Source organism: Desmodus rotundus, chromosome 8 (assembly GCF_022682495.2).
Source record: "Desmodus rotundus isolate HL8 chromosome 8, HLdesRot8A.1, whole genome shotgun sequence".
In the NCBI taxonomy this organism is placed as follows: domain Eukaryota; kingdom Metazoa; phylum Chordata; class Mammalia; order Chiroptera; family Phyllostomidae; genus Desmodus; species Desmodus rotundus.
Window position 1 is genome coordinate 59,043,890 of NC_071394.1, and position 23,517 is coordinate 59,067,406.

The 23,517-nt window shown below is 37.1% G+C and overlaps 1 protein-coding gene across 3 annotated transcripts in view; it reads left to right on the forward strand.

Annotated features, from left to right (window-relative positions):
• The window catches only part of PKIA (cAMP-dependent protein kinase inhibitor alpha), a 97,350-nt gene that overhangs the window by 28,158 nt on the left and 45,675 nt on the right, over window positions 1–23,517 (forward strand). For 2 of the 3 annotated variants that reach the window (XM_053929752.2, XM_053929751.2), the window contains exon 2: window positions 19,130–19,315. The exons of the other annotated variant lie outside the window; for it this stretch is intronic. The gene's annotated coding sequence lies outside the window, so the exon portion shown is untranslated. The remainder of the gene's footprint in view (window positions 1–19,129; window positions 19,316–23,517) is intronic. 3 annotated transcript variants of the gene reach the window in all.

A 23,517-nucleotide genomic window follows, 5' to 3' on the forward strand; every position in this document is an offset into this window, starting at 1 on the left:
ATATTTGCCTCCATTTCTTTCCACCAGACAAACATTAAATTTTGTATTGGTTTATTTTCTGTCTCTTCCCCAGGTAGAATGCAAATGCCATGAGGGTAGGGCCTCAGTTTTTTCATTGCACAAGCCTGCACTCATCATTGGCCCACAAGTGTCACTCAGTAAATATTTCTAGAATGAAAGAAGGAAATGTGATATACCCTTGCAGCTGGTTATCCACTGCAAACTTTGGCATCTCACACTCTAGTCATTCTTAACTATCAGCAGTTCTCAAGAACCACCACTGCTCATTATGCCTCTGCCTAGAATGTGGATTTTTAAAAATGTTTTGTTTTCTTTCACACTGCAATGTTTTCCTCAAAACATGAATCAGGTATCCTGTTCTCCAAAGTATTTTTGTGATGGATGTCACTTGACCTACTCTTCAAAACATATTGTTCACTGTTTCTGGCATCAAAAGCACCGAGATGGAGTGCCTGGCACATGGCAACTACCCATAAATGTTGAATAAGGGAACACCAATCCACTTAATTTTTTTCTCATAATGATAACCTATTCCTCATTGTTGTACACTTCTTAAATTGCTGGGGGATTAAGAGTAATAAGGAGTGTTCCTAAAAGTCAAGAGAATAGGTATTTATGACAATAACCAGGTAAAAGATCAAGCAGGTAAAAGTCTCAAAACTAACTAGAATAGCTCTCAAAGGAGAGGGGAGAGGCGTTCAAGTTCATGCAGCACAGTGAGTAACAGAGATGTTGTTGTCCCACACTGCCATGAGTGAACATCTGCCATAGGGAGCTCCTCAGTAAATCAGGATAAAATTCTTCAGAAACCCTCTTTCTGGACTTGCCTCATCTGGCATCTCTTCATGTGTCCTGAGGTAATACATTTATTTTATTGGGTAATTAGTCTAGAACTTGGGAAGAAACATGTTTAATCCAATTCTGCTGGTACAACAAAATACCACCAACTGGGAAGCTCACAATTCTGGAATGTGGGAAGTCTAAGAGCAATGTTCCAGCATGGTTGCCTTCTGTTGAAAGACCTTTTGGGGGTTCATAAACTCGCACCTTCTTCCTGTGTCCTCACATGGTAGAAGGTCAAATGACCTCTCTGGAGCCTCTTTTATAAGGCCTTAATCCTATTTACCAGGGCTCTACCCCCATGACTTAAGCACCTCCCAAAGGTTTCACCTACTAATACTATCATATTGGACATCAGAATTTCAACATATGAATTTGGGGAGTGTTATTGGTGAAAAAGGAGTTCTTGTGGTCTTGCCAGAAAAAGAATTCCATGACATCCTCATGGGAGGATGGGACTCTGTGGTGTGGTTTATTGATGATGTAAAATTAAGGGGGTTCCTCTCCTAACTTCCCAATGTCCAATCTCTGTCTGTTACATCATGGAAAAGGTGCAACTTTGTCTTCAGTAAGGCCAACACAAAAGCCAGTGTTCAGAGTTTCTGCTGCATGTTTAAATCCAGTCCAGTCCAGCATCCAGCTAGCTTAGCATGTGTTTCTAGCTATAGCCCACTGCTGTGCTTTGGTGTTCAGGCTCCCTCCTGGATGCCGTGCATCACATGGCTGCTAAGGCCACATGGCCATGGAGAGAACAGGTGCAAGTACAGGTCATGAGCAAGATAGATGATAGATAGATGATTGATAGATAGATAGATAGATAGATAGATAGATAGATAGATAGATAGATTAGATAGATAAAGTCTCTTAGGAGTCCAAGCTACATGCTGTAGGCCCTGGTAGCTGCTAGACTCACATGGTCAAATGCTCCTGGATGAGAGAGCACATGAACAAATGGGTGAGTGCATCACTAGGTGGGAAAGAGAGAGAGAGAGTGAGGGGGAGGGAGAGCAAGAGATTTGGAGCTTCTTTTTTCCACTTGGATTATATTAGCTTGGGCTTGGGATAGATCAGGTGCTTTTTCAAAATGACTAATCCGTTTCCCAGCCTTTTGTGGGCTTTGGATGGGTTTACATCTCCTAGTTAGACTGACAGGCCTCTATGACCCAGCACCTAACCCTGCACCCCCAACAAACTGGTACTAGTACTGAACGGGGAAAGGAAGAATGTTAATCCTCTTGTGGCAGAGCAGTGCTGTGGTCCCCTGAAATGTGAACAGCTGTAGCATACTGGTGAAGCAAACAGCCTCATGCTTCCCATTTTATTAAGCTCAATATCGAAGTCCCTTTGCTCCTGTTTTCTAGCTAAATACTGTCAGTAATGGGACACAAACATTCGGACCATAGAAGATGCTTAAGAGTCTTAGCTTGTTCTCAGTTTATAATCTGGGAAACAGGCAAAATGTGGAGATGTTATGGTAGTATGTATGGCTTAGTCTAGCATGTTCGAAGACGGTAATGACGCATTCCAGCAGAGAGATCCTGCACCCAAACGAGAAAAAAATGACTGGGCTTTGCAAATGTGAGTGTTCGCCTTGGCAAAAAAGGTTTTAGGTTTATTTCTTCTGTATTTATGATAGAATTATACCTGATGTTACAAGAGGACTTTTAAATAGGAAAAGTTTGATTTTTTAAATCTAACATTTAATAATGCTATTTTTTCCAATCCCAGTATATGGAGAAAATGTTGGGAATATCTTTTGTAATCTTAGAAGATGAAACCTAGCAAGCATACCCGGGTTACTTTGGGTAAGAGCTAAAGAATATGAACTGTGGGTTGAGCTAGAAATACCATTGTCATAGCAACCTCCAAAGATTACATAGAAAAGACATGGCTCAGATTTTTTTAATGGAGATGATTAACAAGATCTCTTTTGATATACTTCTGATATTGTGAGGGATGAGATACAGTAAGTTTGATAGACTTTTCTGGTAGCAGGGGTATCAAACTCATTTTCACCGGGGGCCACATCAGCCTCATGGTTGCCTTTGAAAGGCCGAATGTAATTTTAGGACTGTATAAATTCCTATAATACCTGTAACTATTCCTTAACAGTTAAGCAAGAGCTCCATGTTGCCACCAGGTAGAAACAGGGTGCCAGGCTGGATTCAACAAGGTGAAGGACCAGATTCAGCCCGTGGGCCTTGTGTTTGCTACCTGTGTGCTAAAAGTTTGGAATAAACTAGCATAAACTTAAGATCAGAATTAGAATCTCTAGTATAGGCTCAGCACGCTCTGTGTACTGATTACATCTTAGTGAACTAATGTGATGTGACGTCACTCTGTCTTCATTGTGTAATAACAAAAATATTAACGGTAGTGTAATCAATTTTATAATGATAATAATGGTTGTTATTAATAAAAGAGCTTCATTCTCCTTGTCAAGAGAGATTTTGTATATTTTATAAAGATTCAATTATGTGTTTCAGTGTTCTTCTGTGATACTATATATAGCCTTTTGCAAATACAAGCCTGTGGAAATACTGATAGCATCAATAGAAGCCATTGTAAATTCTTCCTTGAAAAGGGCATATGCCAACAATCTCACTGTCTCATTCATTAAATTGGTCTCCCATCCTAAATGACAAATCAGATCAGTGTCCAAACTTACTGCAAGGATTTATGTATCTAATCCCATTCTGTTTTAGTATAGATCAAGAATGTCTCCAATATTATTTTATAAACCCAGGCTTGCTATAGTTAACAAAAGCTGGCCCAGTCCACGGGCCATGCTGTGGTTCTCTTTATACAAGGAAGGTTTCCTGAACAGCAAATAAAACTCATGGCTCTTACTAGCAACAAATACACTAAAACTGCTGATTTTCTGATCATGCTAAAAATATTAGTGGTTTCATGACTTCACTTGGAAAATCGGCCTCTTCTATGGCATACTCTGGTGGTGACAACTTTGTTATCTGGCACAAATAAGCAGCTTAAATAGAGGACCACATGGCTAAGGAGGAAGAGATTGTCAGAAATTCCATTTAAGGAGAAAATTCTAATTAGCATGTTTTTTCAGTTTGAGGTTAATTCATGTAAACCTGAGTTTATCATAAATAACAATATACCCATAGTATCACATTTCTCATACCACATACTAACTTTTGCCTCTGGTTTTCTGTGTAACATACGCATATACACACACGGAGAGTCATATCATTTATTACATTAAAATAAGTTGCTGTGTGGCAGCATGGAGAAGCATTAAGAAATAAGCCAAAATGAATAAGGTGTGGACCAAGTTTGAAACCATGCATTTCATGCCATATCATTGGAATGGAACCTGATTGTCCTTACAAATAATACCTGTTCACTCAGTTCTCAAACCAATTAAATATACAAACCCTAAATATCTTGGTTCTTCTAACCTGTTTAGTATGTTTTCTGAAGCCAAAGTAAAACTAAACTTTTTAACCATCTTCTGAGGACAGTGGTCATGTTATAAATCAAGGGAAAGTATTGAAATCTATTTACATTTTTAGACATTTAACCATAAAATTTATCCTCAGATTCTTAAACAAGAACACAGTCATTATAATAGTGTGGGACTGGGGTCTGCCCACTCATTCATTCAACACTTACTGAGATGGTGCTTCATGTAAAAGGCAGTACGCCTGGGTTACAAAACGCTTCAGGAGATTACTGTCTACTGAGTCGTGTATAATTATCACTCACATTGGAGTTTTGAATCAGAAAAAAATTATTTGAATCAATATTTGTTAAATTTGTCACACAAAAAACCATAGGGAACACAGAAGGGAAGACTTTTTCTATTGAAAAATACAGGGTGGAGCAAAAGTAGATTTATATTTGTTCCTATAGAAAATAATACAATAATTAATAAATAATAATATAAGCATAAATTCTGTGTTTAACATACTCACAACTATAAACCTACTTTTGCTCCAGCCTGTATAAGGCTTCTCTGTAATAAATTAATATATATCTTAATCATCTATGTTTCAATTAAGGAAAAAATTAATCTAACAAAATTATTGTATAATTTTGTTATACCACTTTAAAAACTTGCTGCTAATCTGAGGCTTTCTAAATTGAAAAACATAAGAAAAGGTGAGTAGTCAATAAACTTCAAATTTAGGAGAGTGACTGTGTTGCCACCTTTCAAGGCCTGACAGGTTCATGATATTTGTGCAGATGGAAAAATATTCACGGAGCCGTTGGGATGAGCTGCGTGTCTATCTGCATGTCTCACGTCATGGCCCATGCTTCCCAGGCTGGCATCTATCATGGCACCTGTCCGCTTGCATGTCTCTCATCATCATGCCCAGCAGGGAGTCCCTACCTGTTTAAGTACTAGAGGGGAACAAAGCCGGAAAACTGCCAGAATGTTCCATAACATAACACAATTCTGCACATGCAAGCCCGCTTCATGTTATGGGAACAGTTTATCGGACCCAGTCTCAAGACTATGAGAACACTGGTTATCAGGCCCCTCCAAGGCTATGGGAACACTGCTTCCCTTAGCTACCCAGACACCTGGGTGAGGAGCCAGACTGCTTCCCCTTACTCTACAGTGATTAAGGTTGAATAGCCAGGATGTTGTTTGCACTAACTTGGCTTATATAACCCTGTCCTAGTCATTGTTTTAAAAATCAGCCAGACAGTAAAATATTTGCCACCTTTAAATATTAGTAAACCTCCTGATAAAGTTTTCCAGATTAATCTGAATGGAATTAAAATGTGATGATGGAATGAGGGTCATCTAAATTTACTTTCTTTAACTTCATAAACAGCAACACATTTTGTACAATTTACTTAACTTGAGAATTTTCATTTGTATAATTTAAACCAGGAGAAGTACCTTCATTGGCCTATTTCTTCTCTAAAAGTCTAACACTAAATTGTTATTAAAATGTATTCTTAAAATTATTAATAAATGCCTTCATAATTATCTCATAAATATGGAGATAAATGGCTATGAAAAGCTGGCATGTCTGAAATTATTATGGTAACAAAGTATTATTTCCAAAGGTGTATCTCAGGTTAAAAAGAATTAACAGTACGGACATAATGTTTAATGCTCTCTCTCAAAAGATAAGAATTTACTCTCAGAAACATAATATGTTAATAACCTCATTATGGATTTGAGATGCTCTCTTCATCATAAAACAACAAGGGCACACGAGACTAATTCTTCTTTCATTGCTGATATTTCTACTGCATTTCATATCATAGTTTCATAATATAACTGCATTTAAAGTGTGCTCTTAAGCATTTGTAAACTAAAGAAACTCAAGGACCCAATCTGAGCTTATCTAGGTAATATAAAGTTAATAAAACTGCAGTTCATTGGAATCTAGTATGTTACAGAATTTTTTGCACAATTAATACTTAAACTGACTTGTTTGGAATCTGGACAAATTGTTTAGTACCTAGGTTATGTGAGCTTGTGAAGAAATTTTGATATATACAGCCACTTCACATGGAGCTAATAACTATGTGTTTGCCAAATATTTTGTAGAAAGAAACAGTAAGAACAAAGAAAGCTGGATTTCCTTCAGAGCACGCTGAAGGATAATATGCATTAAGACTGGGTAATTCCCAGGGAGAAACAGGCCTGCCAACAATAGTCAAATATATACAATTCCCTTCATTGCTGAAAATCTGTCCTAGTTTCATGTTACGTTATATGTTAAAAGAGTATTGCATTTTCCAAACATGATGCTATTATAATACATGTGACATGTTTCCGATCAAAGACTCTGCATTCACAACATGCAATAAAAACAAAGGTATAATTATAAAACACCATACTCAGCTCATTCAGGTAGTAAAGTATATTCTAAACCCCACATAATGGACAAATACATGTACTGTGAAATGGTTGTATGAGTCTCCAGTATATTTGAAAATGTACATATTTTTATATTAAATCTACTTTCCTACTATATCTTAAATTATAACTACATAAATTTAACACATTAACTTTAATTACCACTTATTTTCACCAATATGCCTTTTCCTCAAGAAGAAAAATGTATGTATATGGATGTTTGTGAGAGTTAGGTAATTGGCATCTTTTTAAAAAGTGTCCAAGAAAGTTAGAAGTAATGAATTTCCATATTGCATGAGGAGGTAATCAAAATTATTCTCCCATATTTCTTTAAAATAAGGTGCCATATGTTGTATGATAAGTCCTTAAGTTAGTAAAACATTTTTGGGAAAGAGAAAAATCTGGTACAGCAGATGTACACAGATTCTGGTTTTATAAATTTTGTATTGAAAAAAGTTATCAAAGTGAAGTAAATATTTTTATTGACCTTATAATTAAATTTGAATTTAAGTTTAATTTCTACAACTATCTTTAGAAAGTTTTATTATTCAGTCTTTCTTGGAGATAATTTATAATTTATTATGATGTTTTGGAAATTTCCATCCATTTATAGAATCCAAAATTTCACCTAAAACACCTCATTAATTAGCCAAAGTCTTCTTAGACCACCCATGAGTCCAGAGCCCGAGTTTATCCTGGTGTGAGCTTCATTGCGAGTATAGCAGGGGGAGTTCTGGTTGAGTGATTTATAGATGATGAAAACAATGAACAGCTCTCAAGGTCACTCACAATTCTGAACCCTTGAAGTCATTGAAATGCCAAAAGAATGACTACAGTTACTAGGAAGAGTGGATACTTTAGTCTACTCACAGTCTCTTTGAGGGAAAGGCACAATTAAGTTAAAGAAACATTTTTTGAAAAATAATTCTAGTCACAATTACAAGATATTGAATGAACTCTGAGGTTTGCTTTCTTTATTCTGTTGAAGGAGTTCAGAGCTAGTGAAAATATTTCCCTCTAGGCATTGGCATGATGGGCCTATTTTAACCAGCAATTACAAAAGTTGGCCAAGTGCTAGATCTAAGTAAGTAAAATATTGGGCAAAAATCAGTTTCTCCCCCTTGTAGGAAACCTGGATACATCCTGTCAAAAAGGAGAATTAAACAGGCAAAGGGAAGTTTATTCAAGACTATTGCAATAGGGGAAAGAGACTAGACTCAGTTCTGCTGAATCAAAAGTTGGAGTGTTTCAGCACTGGAGTGAGCTAGTGGAATAGTCCTGGAGTGGAGATTGGTCAGTGTGATTAGGTCACCTGTGTTTGCTTACTGGCACTTAGCGAAGTTGGGTTTACCCTCCTGCAGAGAATAGGGGCCCTATCTTTCTTGATGATTACATTTCAAAAAGTGGCTCCCAGGTCCTTAAGGAAAACATTCCTCAATTGTAAAATTTTCAAGAGGCTGGAAGAAGATTTACATGTCAAAGGGATGGAGAAAGAATTTATGATTGCAAGTTTTCTAAAGTAAATGCTCTAAGGGGAGGTCTCAGCTCATCATAAGGAAGAAATCTGTCTGAATTTGAAGGTCATGTTGGTTAATCCAAACCTGGAACACAGATACAGATCTGTTTGTCAAATCTAGAGAAAAGCCTATGATAACAGGTAACCCTTTAATATCCCATCCTCCCTAGTCTGACTTAGAAAATTGACTTACTGCTTTCATGATGGCACAGGCATGCATGCCGATGTCACAAATGTATCAGGTCAAAGTGCAATTTTTGGACACTAGACTACAAGCTTCAGGAGGACAACCATTCTGTTTATATTTTAACCTCAGGACCTACTGTAATGGCTCTGACCTCACAGTACCTTAATCATCAACCTGATAAAATAAACTGAACTCTAAAATAAACTCAGAGAAAGGTGGTGACATGGGAAATAAGAATGTGGGAATTACAAAAGTATTAAGAGCCCTTATTTTGGTAAACTGAAGGTGGTAAGGGAATATAATCTGGGGCCAGGTATTCCTACAATGTACAAATTTTCTAGTAAATCCTAGAAAACTAAAAGGGGCACACCCCAGGAAAGGGGCTCACATTTTAATGTACAATACATGCTATATGGTAGACACCATGATAGCATAGTGGACTGTGAGGAAAGCATTGCAAACCCCACTGTAAGTAAGGAAACTGACACCTCTAGGGACCATATAGCTATAAAACAGTGAGCCAAGATTTCAACTCTCACCTTTAAGGCCTGAAGTTATAACGCCATTAACCGTGGCTGCCTTAAACTTAAATTGTAATAGTTTTAGAGGAAGAGAAAAATAATGAAAACTTTTAACTTTGTGTATTAGATAATACCCCTAAGAAGGGATCACCCTCAAAATATAAATAAAATTGACAGAATATTAGATGTACTTTTAAGATTACTTTCTTTTTTTAAGATTTTATTTATTTATTTTTAGAGAGAGGGAAAGGGAAGGAGAAAGAGAGGGAGAGAAACATCAATGCGAGGTTGCCTCCCATGCTCCCCATTCTGGGGACCATTCTACCACTTATACTCTACAGAACCATATATTAAAATGAAGAGCCCTCTCATGCAGCTTCTTAGAATAAAGCCTCTGGACAAAAATACAAGGATATTATTAAAGGGATCACATACAAACAGTCATATTTAAAGTAATTATTATTTCATCATCATGCCCCAGCAAAACTACAGGGTTGCTTGGCAACAGAATCAAGCATCCTTAACAAGAACATGCATGGGAATATGGTGAAGAGTGATCAAACCTGAAAAAAGCAAACTCTTTGAGATAAATCTTTGTGAAAAGACAATACATAAAGGGAAAATGAATTTTTAATATAAGAACTGTGTCTGAGAATGGTGTGCCATCATTTCATAGCTAAACATGAACCCCTTTATATAGAATAGACATAACAATGGTACTTTCAACCTTTACATGATTTAGGGCACTTAAAAAATTTATCAGGGTTGTCTTGATAATGCATACTATTTCTATGCTCATTATCTTTAAAACTTTAGAGGCATATAAAGGAAGATATTTACAAAAATGAGTAAATACTACAGATGTATCTAATTAACTACTAATAACCTAAGTTTTCTACTTTTATGTCACCATATATAATTAGACAATAAAAACACAAAAATCAAAAATTTTATTTTTTTAATTTTTAATAATATATTTTATTGATTATGCTATTAGTTGTCCCATTTCCCCCCCTCTATTCCCCTCCACCCTGCACATCCCCTCCCACCTATATTCCCCACCTTTAGTTCATGTCTATGGGTCATACATATAAGTTCTTTAGCTTCTACATTTCCTGTACTATTCTTACCCTCCCCCGTCTATCTTCTACCTACCATGTATGCTACTTAGTCTCTGTACCTTTCCCCTCTCTCCCCCTCCCACTCCCCAGCTGATAACCCTCCATGTGATCTCCATTTCTGTGATTCTTTTCTATTCTAGTTGTTTGCTTAATTGCTTTTGTTTTTGTTTTAGGTGTGGTTGTTAATAACTGTGACTTTGCTGTCATTTTTACTGTTCATATTTTTTATCTTCTTTTTCTTAGATAAATCCCTTTAACATTTCATATAATAAGGGCTTGGTGATGATGAACTCCTTGAACTTGACCTTATCTGGGAAGCACTTTATCTGCCCTTTCATTCTAAATGAAAGCTTTGCTGGATAGAGCAATCTTGGTCCTTGCCTTTTATGACTTGGAATACTTCTTTCCAGCCCCTTCTTGCCTGCAAAGTTTCTTTTGAGAAAGCAGCCGACAGTCCTATGGGAACTCCTTTGTAGGTAACTGTCTCCTTTTCTCTTGAGACTTTTAAGATACTCTCCTTATCTTTAATCTTGGGTAATGCAATTATGATGTGCCTTGGTGTGTTTTTTCTTGGGTCCAACTTCTTTGGTAGTTTCCGAGCTTCCTGGACTTCCTGGAAGTCTATTTCCTTTGCCAGATTGGGAAAGTTCTCCTTCATTATTTGTTCAAATAAGTTTTCAATTTTTTCTTCTTCCTCTTCTCCTTCTGGCACCCCTATGATTCGGATGTTGGAATGTTTAAAGATGTCCTGGAGGTTCCTAAGCCTCTCCTCATTTTTCCGAATTCTTGTTTCTTCATTCTTTTCTGGTTGGATGTTTCTTTCTTCCTTCTGGTCCACACCGTTGATTTGAGTCCCAGTTTCCTTCCCGTCACTGTTGGTTCCCTGTACATTTTCCTTTATTTCACTCAGCATACCCTTCATTTTTTCATCTAATTCGCATCCGAATTCAACCAATTCCGTGAGCTTCCTGATTACCAGTGTTTTGAACTGTGCTTCTGATGGGTTGGCAATCTCTTCATGGCTTAGTTGTATTTTTTTCTGGAACTTTGATCTGTTCTTTCATTTGGACCATTTTTTTTTGTCTTGGGGTACCTGAGCTACGAAAGGTTAAGTGCCTAAGGCAGGTTCTGCTGAAAGGACTGATGTCCCCTACTGTCTCCGAATGTGCAGGTAAAAATGCTGGAAGAACTTGTCCCCATGTAAAAAGTCTACCCGCATCCACACAACTGCAGTTTCTTGGAAGAAAGTACGTTCTCGGTGGAAGGGATCACTGCTCTTTTCTTTCCAAGTTTTCTGCAGGCCTCATTCTTTCCCTCCAGCATGTCGGCGTGCCTATTCTTATTTTTTGAATTTGAAGCATATATGCATTATCTATCTAATTCCCATTTTCAGTAAACAAACAAACAAAAAGCCTTCAAAGCTCTGTCTTTTGGGGAATATTAGATTAATTAAATTGACTAATTTAATGGGCTGATTTTATACAATACCTGTAAATGCACTGGCTTGCTTCTACTAGTAATAATGAAAACAAATCCAGTACATGTGGTCTCGACTCCGTGGTGTCCAACCTTCTGGCATCTCTGTGCCACACTGGAAGAAGAAGAGTTGTCTTGGGCCACACATTGTGATATGTAATCACACACAAAAAAGTCTCTTGTTTTAAGTAAATCTACGATTTTGTGTTGGGCCGTAGGTTGGACACCCCTGTATGTAAACACTCAACAAATTCAAAGAGTAAGTTCAGGTCCTGGATAGGGAGGCAGAAGACCACTGCTCTGATCCTAGTCCTGTTTCTGTCTTGAACAAGTCATTTAACCATTGTAGACCTTACATTCCTCCTTTTAAAAAGAACACTTCCAATATTCCTTCCAGGTCTGATACTCCATGTCCATGACCATCAACTCTCAGTAGCATCATTCTTGTTTCTCTCATGGGATAATTGGTTGTTTTATTGAATTTGTTACTTAGCCACTATCTTTATGTGAATATTAGAAGTACCAGTTGTGTATACTAGTATTGTTCAAATGTCTGGCAGGAAAATTTTGTGACTGGCTTCTTTTCAGTTTTCTTTGTGTCTGATTATATGTTGCAGAGCTGATTTTTAGTTCTCGGAGCTGAAAATGTGCAGGTGCATATGTAATATGCTTCAGCCCTTTATATCAAGCCATTCTGTTTTAAAACAACTGGCATTTTTGCAAAGTCTTTAGTAGATGGTTAGATGAGCACATCTAACCATCTGTTTTCCTTTTCTTCAGAAGTTTTATAATATCATCAAAAGGTCATCCTTAAACAGACAAGATCAACAACAGAATCTTGGACAACAACCAGTCCACCATAAAAACAAACCCAGTGGACTATTTACAGATGTTAAGTATAAATAGGCAGCAGAACACAAGAATGTGCTGAGCGGAGGGAAGGGGAGTGAAATAACTTACAGACTGAGCAAAGAAATAATTTTATGCTTCATAATTTAGACTTGTTCGGAACCAACAGCAGCAAACAATGCTGGCCCCAGTAACTGGCAAAGGGTGCATTAATAAAGAAGTAGGAAGCAACAAGTCTGAGGGTCAGAATCCTGGGCCATACCCACCCTGGATCCTATATGCCATGTCTGAAACAAAGAGAAATTGATATAAATATTTTAATCACAATAAAGTGAAAGCAGATTTTAATCTCACTATTGATGTCAGGCCAGGGTTTTGATTGTGCAACCGAGGATATAGTCCTAAAGTACTGGCTGCTAAGCAGTGGAGAAGATACTCTTTTCATCCTACTTCTCCTACTAATAATTTTAAAGGAAGAGAAAATCTTTAACAGAAAACTTATTAGTGGTGAATCACAGATATTTAAATCCAAAAACTTAACATTGACATAAGAAGTACATTGGTTTAGGTATAGAGCAAATTACAGAAATCATCGATGAAGACTTTGCGCTTCTAGTTAAAATTTTTAAAATTATGAACAGAAATGGGAAACTCTCTGCAATTTGTATTTTATCCATGGTTCAGTGAAGTGGCTTACTGGAAGCTTACCAGAGTGAAAATTAACCTGCTGGGGAATGTGGATGCCACTGATATGGAAACTATGATGTAAGGTAGAGACATATTTTCGTAGCAAAGAATTTCAACAAATTTGTAAGAGATTTTATGGTTAACACCAAAATCATATATAAATTTTAGAGGATGGAATATATAAATATTTACTTAGAGGAAAAGTCATAATACATTACAGTAGTGTTAGTTTCTTTGCAATGAATAATGTTACAGTCTATTTTTGCTTGATCCCTCCAACCTCTTCCCCCAGAGCAGTTAGCCAGCTCTCTATCTATGAGTCTGTTAGAGAGAGAGAGAGAACTCATGGGTATAGACAACAGTAATTGTGGGGGGAAGGAGTGGGTGCAGGTGGAAGAGGGAATAGGGGAGATAAATGGTATTGGAAAAAACAATAAGTAAAATAATAGTTAATGTATTCAAAAATAAATATTGGAGAACCAAGATGGCGGCGTAAGGTAGACACACTGCGCCTCCTCACACAACCAGAACTGACAGAAAATTGAATGGCAAGGAAGTCCGACACCAAGTAGATAAAAAAGAAACATACATCCAGACCGGTAGGAGGGGCGGAGATGGGCACCTGCGCCAAGAGGACTCGAGTGGCCATGGTGGGACCAAGACTAGTGGAGTGTGGGACCAAAGGGGCAGGCAGTCCGACCACTGGCAGACCCTGCGGCCCCACATTCATGCACAGATAAACCAAGAGGGCCTGACTCAGAGTGGCGGAGAATGGGGCAGGCAGAGCGGTGGATAGCACCCCTTGGCCCCACATTCGCACACAGATAAACCGGGATGAACAGAGGGGAGCAGAGCAGACCGAGTAACCCAGGGCTCCAGCACGGGGAAATAAAGCCTCAAACCTCTGATTGAAAGCGCCCATGGGGGTTGGGGCGGCAGCAGGAGGAACTCCCAGCCTCACAGGAGAGGTCTGTTGGAGAGACCCACAGGGGCCTAGAGTGTGCACAGGCCCATCCACTCGGGAACCAGCACCAGAGGGGCCCAGTTTGATTGTGGGTAGCCGAGGGAGTGACTGCAGTCCAGTGGAGAGTGGAGCGGTGCCATTGCTCCCTCTTGGCCCTTCCCCCACATACAGCATCACAGGTCACAGCACGGCGTGTCACCCCACCCCAGTGAACACCTAAGGCTCCACCCCTTTAAGTAACAGACGCACCAAGACCAAAAAAAGAAAAGGTCCAAATGGCAGAACACTTCAAAGCTCCAGAAAAAATACAGCTAAGTGAGGAAGAGATAGCCAACCTATCAGATGCACAGTTCAAAACACTGGTTATTAAGACGCTCACAGAATTGGTTGAATTTGGTCAAAAACTAGATGAAAAAATGAAGGCTATGCCAAGAGAAACAAAGGAAAATGTACAGGGAACCAATAGTGATGCAAAGGAAACTGGGTCTCAAATCAATGGTGTGGACCAGAAGGAAGAAAGAAGCCTCCAACCAGAAAAGAATGAAGAAACAAGAATTTGGAAAAATGAGCAGAGGCTTGGGAACCTCCAGGACATCTTGAAACATTCCAACATCCGAATTATAGGGGTGCCAGAAGGAGGAGAGGAAGAACAAAATATTGAAAACTTATTTGAACAAATAATGAAGGACTTCCCCAGTCTGGCAAAGGAAATAGACTTCCAGGAAGTCCAGGAAGCTCAGAGAGTCCCAAAGAAGCTGGACCCAAGGAGGAATACACCAAGGCACATCATAATTCCATTACCCAAGATGAAAGAGAAGGAGAGAATCTTAGAAGCAGCAAGAGAAAAGGACACAGTTACCTACAAAGATGTTCCCATAAGACTGTCAGCTGGTTTCTCAAAAGAGACCTTACAGGCAAGAAGGGACTGGCAAGAAGTATTCCAAGTCTTGAAAGGCAAGGGTCTACATCCAAGATTACTGTATCCAGCAAAGCTATCATTTAGAATGGAAGGGCAGATAAAGTGTCTCAGATAAGGTCAAGTTAAAGGAGTTCATCATCATCAAGCTATTATTATATGAAATGTTAAAGGGACTTATCTAAGAAAAAGAAGATAAAAAATATGAACAGTAAAAATGACAGCAAACTCAGTTTTAAACAACCACACCTAAAACCAAAACAAAAGAAAACTAAGCAAACAACTAGAACAGAAACAGAACCACAGAAATGGAGATCACATGGAGGGTTATTAATAGGGGATTGGGAGGGGAAGAGAGGGGGGAAAGGTACAGAGAATAAATAGCATAAATGATAGGTGGAAAATAGACAGGGGGAGGGTAAGAATAGTGTAGGAAATGTAGAAGCCAAAGAACTTGTAAGTATGACCCATGGACATGAACTATAGGGGGGGAATGTGGGAGGGAGGGGGTGGGCAAGATGGAGTGGAGTGAAGGGGCAGAAATGGGACAACTGTAATAGCATAATCAATAAATATATTTTTAAAAAAATACCAGAAATCAGAAATAAAAATGATTCCTTAGTTCATAAATTGGATATGGTTCACTAAAGCAGACATGAAAATTGCTCTCACTTTCCTGAACCCAAACCAGCAAACAGGGAAAATGAGTTGGATAAGGTGGACTCAGTTTTGGTGAATGGCCGGGAAAATTTAGTGTGGACTACAGATGAATAGTGGATATCAAGATGATGTGTATATGTGTTTGTATAGAAGCCAATTCTGTCATCTGAAAAAGACATTTAAACCCACCAAAGTTATTAACACACTAAGAAGAAACTATGAATTTCAACATCATTTTATTACTAAATTGGGTCATATTTGAGGGATGAATCAATACCAATGACTTCCTGAAAGGTCTCCTCTGGCTACTGATTTCTTTTGTGTGGCAATGGTAGGTAAGGGGTTTGTTCTGAAAAGACACAAACAGGAAACACTGTCTGTCAAGAATTTGGATGGTAGTAGTTGAGCAAACACTAAGATATGACAGAAAGCACTGTTTTCTTTGTCTCACAAAGTTAAAATGAAAAAGTAAAAGGTCTACGTTTTATTATTTTACATTTAGCAGTTATGTAAATAAAAACAAACTGATCTTAATACTCATTACCATTATTCAATTACCAAAAAAAAATTTGTTTTGAAATGAATCCTGGATATGAATGCATTTCATATTATAATCAGATAGCAAAACTAGACTCCAATTCATTTACATGGGTCAGTATTTAGTAGTCAAAGTCAATAATTATTTTTATAACATTCCATAATTTACTATTTTTTTAACAAAACTGGGATTTTATTTTTTTTATTAGATGTTCTGTTCTTTGCTAAGAAGTGAAGCAAGTCAGCTTCTTGCTTGGCCTGATGGTTCTGGTAGTGAATTAGGCTTCTCTAGAGCAATGTAGCTCTGAATCAAAAGAAAGCCAGCTCTGACATTCCACAAAGAGAGGGGTGTCAGGGTATAGCAATCTGCTGTAATTTTTCAGAGTTTAAAAGTTACTGTACTTTACATGAATTTTACACTTATCTTAAAGCATTCTTACTGTGGAATTTATGATACTGTAACACTAAACTTATGAAGAAAGTATAATAGTCTTCACATATCTCACATCAGTGGCATTTAAATTCAACCACTAAATTATATTGTTTCATAAAGAGCAAATTGTTTTGACAACAGGAGAAGCTGACAGGAACAATAGATTTTTCCTCTCTTTGCTGTTCTATTGTGTGTGAGCCTAATCACTGTAGTAGGCCAATTAATGGTAAGGCATGACAAAATTTTCCTGATCACTAATTAATGAACTCTAATGTTACTAGTTTTATCACTGCTAAAGCTTTCACTAATTGTATTACCTTACTCATCCTTTCTTCCCCCTTTACCTTCCTAATTCTCAGAAAATCCATTTCATTAGCTAGTCAGATGGTACTTGATATAATCAGAGAAAAAGCAAAGAAGAATAAATGTAATTCCAATTAGTATAACTATTAAATCACTAAGATATGGAAGCAGCCCAAGTGTCCATCAGCAGATGAATGAATAAAACAACTATGGGACATTTACACAATGGAATACTACTTAGCCATAAACAAAGAAGAAAATTTTACCCTTTGCAATAGTATGGATGGACCTGAAGGACATTATGCTAAGTGAAATAAGCCAGTCAGAGAAAGACAAATACCATATGATATCATTCACATGTGAAATCTAATGAACAAACTAAACTAACACGCAAAATAGAGACAGATTCATAGATAGAGAGCAAGATGACAGCTAAGGGGAGGGAGGGAGGGGTAGAGGTATTGAGTAAAAAGGAAAAATGGTTCGTGGGCATGGACAACAGTGTGGTGATTGCAGTGAGGGGGGAGTATAAGGGAACTAAATGGTAGTGAAAAAATATAATAAAAAGTAAAACAAAAAAAGAAGTTTTGAAGGTATTAAAACAGAAGAGGGATAGAAATAATAGTCTACTTTTAGGAAAGCTATAGGATATAAAGGGAACCCAAAATGACAACAGAGATAAATTTCCAGGGATTTAATTTAGTTGATCCACACCCAATATGTGTCCATGGGTAAGAAGCAACTAGTAAAGAAGAATTAATAGTTATATTTCTGGACAAATCAAGTTGTCAAAATGAGCTAATAATGCACTGTTTACCTCAGTAATTTGTTAGGCTTTCTTTGTTTCTTATGCTAGAAGTTACATGAGATTATCTGAGTGAAAACAGGACAATGACTCCAGGACCTGGGGACATGAAGCAATGACAACTCAGGGCAGGAGAGGAGATGAGTAAAGAAGGAAGGACAAAGAGAAATAAAAGAGCAGAAAGATGTATTTCTTGGCTGTCAGGTGCCAGGAGAATTTATTTTTGCTCTTACTCAGTCTTCACAATGCTCTTGTCAGCTGGTATGAACATACCCATTTCAGAGACAAGGAAATGAAGCTCTTCAACTACAGGTTCCACTTCAATATTTGCCAAATTTTCAAGCCTGTGACAGGGACAATTGTATCTGGAATTTCAATCCCAGACCGGGTGGAGACACCATTATAGAAACACAGTTTGGACCAAAATTTTTCCATTAAATGTTGCTTGTTCTCTGCAGGATGGTAGTCTGTATTTCAAGAAGAACAATAATTCTTTTCTGTATAACAATTTTTCTCGGTTGTTTGTACCAACTGAAGGCTTTGACTTTTATAATAACAAAGTCCTGGAATTACATGCAAAATGCTGTGAACAATTTATTTATTTGTTTATTTAATTTTAGCTGTCATCAGATCCTCAAAATTCAATCACATTATCTAACAGTTTACATTAAATGAGGCAATGAATGCCTCTTCTACATCCAAACGCTATTTTAATTATTTTTTATCCTTACAATTTCCTGAAAACATGTGTTATATCCAAGTCATAGTAAGAGAACTGAGGTAAAGGGAAGTCCAAGTGAGTGAAAAGGATGGAATTCAAATCTAAGTCAGTTTTAGTCTTACGCTCCAATAATTCTGTACCCTGTATAGCCTCTCACTAAGGATAATCAGTATATCTTCATTTATTTCTTTTACTCGAATTGAGGACAAAAAATAGAGGTGTGTGATAGAAATGGAGAATCATGAAGCAATACGTAAACTAGTACAGATTGATTTAAATATAAATGATATAATAATAGTGCTAGTCAGCAGCTACTAAATATTCATAGTATGCTGTGAACTCAGTCAGAAGTACTTTAAAGGCATTCTTTTATTTAAATCTCACATACAAGTGGGAACCCATAAAAAAACGGAAGTATCTTCTGGAGGACAGGCCCCTTGTAGTACAGGCTTCCCCTGCTGGATGAGTGTTTTAGGAACCCATCTGTATCAGTGCACCAGCTGACCTTGTTGTAAGAGGCTGCACTCAGCTTCAGTGAAACTTTTTTGAAGACTCTTTCAAAGCATTTGCTCATTTCGTGATGGGTGATTTACAAGCACACCTGCCCACATGGGGATAAATGTTCAGCAGTTTTTGACCAAAAGATGGCATGACCCCTGTGCCCCACCCTCCCTATTCACACAATCTTGCCCCAAGCGATATTTTTGTTGTTGTTTCCCAGGATGAAAAAAGTCCTCAAAGGGAAACATTCTGCTGATGTGGAAGAAGTGAAACAAAAACTGGCAGAAGCAATAAAAGGCATCAAAATCGACGAGTTCAAAAACTGTTTTGAGCAGTGGAAAAAATATCTTGAAAGGTGTATTGCATCCAATGGAGAGTGCTTTGAAGGTGACTGAAGTATAAAAATGTAAGAAAAAATACACAATTTTTTATTTAAAAAATCTGTTTTGGGGGGTAGTCCTCCCTCGTATGCACAGCCTACCCTAGAAGGAAGGTAATTTAAACATGCTGAGGAGATCAAAATAACATGAATAGGTACCACTGGGAAAGTTTCCTGGACTGTGGACGAAAGCATTAAAGACAGGAGATGGGTACTGTGGGGAAGCTGAAAGCTATTCAGAGTAGGGAGAAAGCACTCCTATAAGCATGTACTGCTTGCTGAGGAACTCTGCACCCTAATAACCCAAAAACTGAGGTTCTGAATGAACACTAAAGGGAGGTTCCTTCTTGCAGTTTGAAAAAAAAAACACTTGGTGCCTTCCTTTCCTGTCTCTTTGTGTTAGAGCATGATTGTTTTGAGGATGTGTGGAAATGACGAACCCAGGTACTCCCTCTTTCAGACCAGAATTGAATGTGTCTACCACAGAGGTAGAGGCCATGGGGCAGTTACCCCACGTCCATAGATACGTTCTCCCTTTCATGTGTTTTGCACTCTGGAAAACCAAACAACAACAGCAACACCAAAACTCATTTTTTAATATCTATTCATTTTTAATATAATCAAGAAAACCCAACTTGATACAGTTATGCCAAAGTACAAATAAAATATTAATTTATTTAATTAGTTCTTCCTGTAAATTAGTTCTTCCTGTGATATTCATTCCTACCACAGATATTATCACAAAAGATTTCTGGTAGTATCCTGGTATCAACATAATAACATAGGTCACCTATGTTCTCCATTTAAATAAGAATAAATCACACCAATCTTTCTGCAGGAGTATTATAATTAATCCCCAAAGATCAGCTGTAATTCTGTTTGTTCTACTTTCACTCACATTTGGCATCAATTTCACTTTTCTACTCGTGTGCTGTGTTTGCAAGCCTGTTGTTGAAATAGCTGGTACACAAATTGTTTCCATCACCACAGTGCTAACTCTATTTTCATTTTAGATTATTAGCCTTTACAATGACAGCAGAGTCTAGGGACATGCAGGCCAAACAGTGCTTCCCTTTGTCACTTTCCGAAGAGGACTTTTGTAACTATGCATTACTGATTAAAGAAAACAGCTTTACTTATCTTTCTAAATCAATGTGACACTTTCTTTTAAATCAATCATAAGATGTAAATTAGACTGACTATAAGCTGTCTTTTTTCCCTACCAGAGCAAATTAAAATAACATTTTGTACATAAAAGAAAGGTTTTCCCATCAACATCTTAAGCCATTTGGTGTCTTCTTATTTGAAAGTGAATTCTGATTAGGACATACTTTCTATCTCATTCAATTCTGACAGAGACAGCAGAGCCGTCCCTGTATGTAATGACTGATCTCCCATGAAATATCTTAAGCATATGAACAGTGATGACTTCAGTGATAAGTATCACTAATATTGACACAATTCATCAAGGTAAATATGTTGCGAGTACAAACGGACAGTGAAAGGACAAGAATAATTTTTAACTTGATATTGATTTGATATTTACACCATTGGTGAAGAAATAGTGTGAAGGACATGAGAACAGATTTCATCCATTTCAAGGAAATGGTATTTGCAGATCACTTAACATTTACTAGGCATGTTCTTACAATCTGAAAGAGTATAGCATTTACATGTGTCATTCAGCTTAACTACATCCTTCTGTAATAGTGTTATCCCTGTTTTCAGATAGGAAAGAAGCTCAGAAAGATTAAGAATGTTACCTAATTATGGTAAGTAGAATACCTAAACTGATCTAATTCTAGAGCAAAGCTCTTTCTGCCACATCAGTGTTGGTCTTTGTCACTTTGAGAATTGATTAAATATATGACCTCTATCTAGAATAACACTTTATTTTTTTATTTTCATCTTTTATTTTTTATTTTATGTATTATTATTATTAATGTTTTATCATTTATGCTATTACAGATTTCCCAATTTTCCCCCTTTGCTCCCCTCTACCCAGTCTACCCTCCATTTCCATAGTCAATCCCCACACCAGTGTCCATGTCCATGGGTCTTTCATATGTGTTCTTTGACTAATCCCTTCACCTTCTTTCAATAAGCCTCTGATTCTGTTATACTCATTAGTTTATATTGTTCATTAGATTCCTCTTGTAAGTGAAATTGTATGGTATTTGTCTTTCACTGACTGGCTTATTTCACTTACCATAATACTCTCCAGTTCCATTCATGCTATCGCAAATGATAGGAATTCCTTTTTTTTCCTAGCTGAATAGTATGCGGTCATGTAAAACTAGCACAGTTTTTTGATCCACTCATCTACTGATGGGCACTTAGGCTTTTCCAATTCTTGGCTACGGTAAATAGTGCTGCTATGCACATAGGAGTGCATAAGTTCTTTTGAATTGATATTTCGGGATTCTAAGGGTATATTCCCAGAAGTGGAATTGCAGGGTGAAAAGCAGTTCCATTTTTAATTTTTTGAGGAAATTCCATACTGTTTTCTACAGTGGCTACACCAATCTGCATTCCCACCAACAGTGCACTAAGGTTCCCTTTTCTTCACATCCTCACCAGCACTTGTTGTTTGTTGATTTATTAGTGATAGCCATTCTGACAGGTGTGAGGTGATATCTCATTGTGGTTTTACTTTGCATGTCTCTGATGGCTAGTGATGTTGAGCATCTTTTCATATGTCTTTGGACCATCTGCATGTCCTCCTTGGAGGAGTGTCTATTCAGATCCTCTGCCCATTTTTTTAATGGGAATGTTTGTCTTCCTGATATTAAGTCATGTAAATTCTTTATATATTTTGGAGATTAAACACTTCTCCAATGTATCATTGGCAAATATGTTCTCCCAGTCAGTTCCCTTTACATTTTGACAATAGTTTGTTTAGTAGCAGTACAGAAGCTTTTTATTTTGATGTAGTCCCATTTGTTTTTGTTTTTTCATTATTTCTCTTGGCCTAGGAGTTATGTCAGTAAAAATATTGATATGAGGAATGTCTAAAATTTTACTGCCTATATTTTTTGATAGGACTTTTATGGCATCATGGCTGTATTTAATTCTTTTGTCCATTTTGAGTTTATTCTGGTGTATGGTGTAAGTTGGTGGTCAAGTTTCTTTCTTTTTTTTTTTTTTTTTGCATACACCTGTCCACTACTCCCAACACCATTTATTGAAGAGACTATCTTTTCTCCATTGTATGCTTGTGCCCTCTTTATCAAATATATATTGACCATAAATACATGGGTTTATTTCTGGGCTCTCTATTCTGTTTCATTGATCTGTGTGTCTTTTCTTATGGCAGTACCAAGCTGTTTAGATTACAGTGGCATTTTAGTACAGTTTGATATCAGTTATTGTGATCCCTCCAATTTTGTTCTTCTTAAAATTGCTGAGCTATTTGGGGCCTTTTTTGGTATATTTGTTCTACATCTGTGAAATATGCCATTGGTATTTTAATAGGAATTGCATTGAATCTATAAATTTCTTTGGGCAGTACGGATATTTTAATGATGTTAATTCTTCCAACCCAGGAACATGGTACATGCTTCCATTTACTTGTAGTTTCCTCAATTTCTTTCTTCAGTGTCCTATAGTTTTCTGATAACAAGACTTTTACCTCTTTGGTTACATTTATTCCTTAGGTACTTAATGTTTTTGTTGTTGCTAGAGTAAATGGAATTTTTTCCTTAGTTTTTCTTTCTGATATTTTATTATTGGTGTACAAAAATGCCATCAATTTCTGAATATTGACTTTGTATCATGCTACTTTGCTTCATTTACTTATTTTGTCAAGTAGTTTTTTTTTTTTGGCGGAGCCCATAGGGTTTTCTATGTACACTATCATGTCATCTGTGAATAATGACAGTTTTGCTTCCTCCTTTCCAACTTGGATGGCTTTAATTTCTTCTTCTTGTCTGATTGCTGTGTCTAGAACTTCCAATGCTATGTTGAATAGAAGTGGTGAAAGCAGACACCCTTGTCTTGTTCTTGATCTTAGGGGAAATGATTTTAGCTTTTGCCCATTGAGTATAATGTTGGTAGTAGGTTTTTCACACATGGCCTTTATTATGTTGGGGCATGCTCCCTCTTTTCTCACTTTGCTGAGTGTTTTTATTATAAGTGGTTGCAGATTTTTTCAAATGTTTTTTCAAATGTTTTTTCTTCATCTCTTGATATGATCATGTGATTTTTGTCTTTCATTTTGTTTATGTGAT